We start from the raw sequence: 1691 nt of genomic DNA on the forward strand, positions 1-1691 counted from the left end.
GGGGCAGCGGCAGCGTCAACGGCGGGGGCAGCGGCTGCGGCAGCGGCAGTGTCAGCGGCGGTCTTGATAGTCTGCACCTCTTTAGCGCGCGATGCCTCCTTCGATGACGCCCTAGAACGTCCTTTTGAGCGCTTCTTTTCTCCGGGTGCAACATTTTTCGCCTTAGCCCCCTTCGCGGACGATGCAGATGATGAGGGGCGATCCTCTTCTGGCACGTCCCAGTCCTTGTCCGTGTCAACAATATTGGCCCACGATTCCGCGTCGAGCGCAATCAACTTAGCTTTCGGGTTCTCTCGCTCCTTAGCTTGGCTGCGCTTCCCATTGGCGCGCATCTCGCCCTCGCTCATCGAGTCAACCCCCTCCGACATCTCTTTGGTGGTGTTAAAAATAGGACTCAAAAATACACTCACCCAGTTTTTGTTAAGGCCAAGTAGCCTTTTCAGCTCGATTCAAATTTTTCAAACAAAATAAATTACCAAAAATGCTTTCAATTGTTCACAAAAGGAAAACGCGTATTCCGCCGCCTCCGACGTATGTATGATCACGCGACCAACACTCCTCGACCGCGTAGCCAAACCACGGACTCTGACACCACTTCCGCCAATTTAACTTTTGAGGAAACGCGAAAAAACGAATTTTCGAACAGAGCAAAATAATCAGGTACGATACTTAAATCTCTCCTTACACTGCCAGTTGACAGATGTGAGTAGATAGGGACAGTAGGAATCTCGTTAATCCATTCATGCGCGTCACTAATTAGATGACGAGGCATTTGGCTACCTTAAGAGAGTCATAGTTACTCCCGCCGTTGACCCGCGCTTACTTGAATTTCTTCACTTTGACATTCAGAGCACTGGGCAGAAATCACATTGTGTCAACACCCGCTAGGGCCATCACAATGCTTTGTTTTAATTAGACAGTCGGATTCCCCAAGTCCGTGCCAGTTCTGAATTGATTGTTAATTGATAATCGTTATAATTAATAAGAACTAATTGGTTTAACCCAATTAGTATTCTTAAAAATTTTAGCAAGAAAGTTCCACAATTGGCTACGTAACTAAACTATCCGGGGAACAAGTGACCAACATAAATGCCAGACACTCTATTTACCCAGAACGAGCACATAAACCATGTTATTGTTTCCCAATCAAGCCCGACTATCTCAATCTTCAGAGCCAATCCTTATCCCGAAGTTACGGATCTAATTTGCCGACTTCCCTTACCTACATTATTCTATCGACTAGAGACTCTTCACCTTGGAGACCAGCTGCGGATATTGGTACGGCCTGTTGAGAAGTTTGCGTGTCCCCACCATAAATTTTCAAGGTCCGAGGAGAAAATATCGACACAACAGTATATGTCATGCTCTTCTAGCCCATCTACCATATCTCTCTGCGAAAGACTTCCATGGTAGTACGGCTATAAAACAGAAAAGAAAACTCTTCCGATATCTCTCGACGGCTTCTTTATGGTCGTTCCTGTTGCCAGGATGAGCACGAGGCCCATATTTAATAACAAACGGATACTCAACAGGTTACGGAATTGGAACCGTATTCCCTTTCGTTCAAAATTATTCAAGTATATTAATTAGCTTGATTTATATAATATAATATATTTGTATGGCATTTGTGTTTTACTTGAAAATTTTCGGCTTTCGCCTTGAACTTAGGACCGACTAACTCGTGATCAACC

At 45.0% G+C, this 1691-nt stretch overlaps 1 pseudogene; it reads right to left on the reverse strand.

The window, feature by feature from the left end:
- Positions 1–662: 662 nt before the first annotated feature.
- The window catches only part of LOC139353827 (large subunit ribosomal RNA), a 2769-nt pseudogene continuing 1740 nt past the window's right edge, over positions 663–1691 (reverse strand).

Source organism: Drosophila suzukii, chromosome Y, assembly GCF_043229965.1.
Source record: "Drosophila suzukii chromosome Y, CBGP_Dsuzu_IsoJpt1.0, whole genome shotgun sequence".
In the NCBI taxonomy this organism is placed as follows: domain Eukaryota; kingdom Metazoa; phylum Arthropoda; class Insecta; order Diptera; family Drosophilidae; genus Drosophila; species Drosophila suzukii.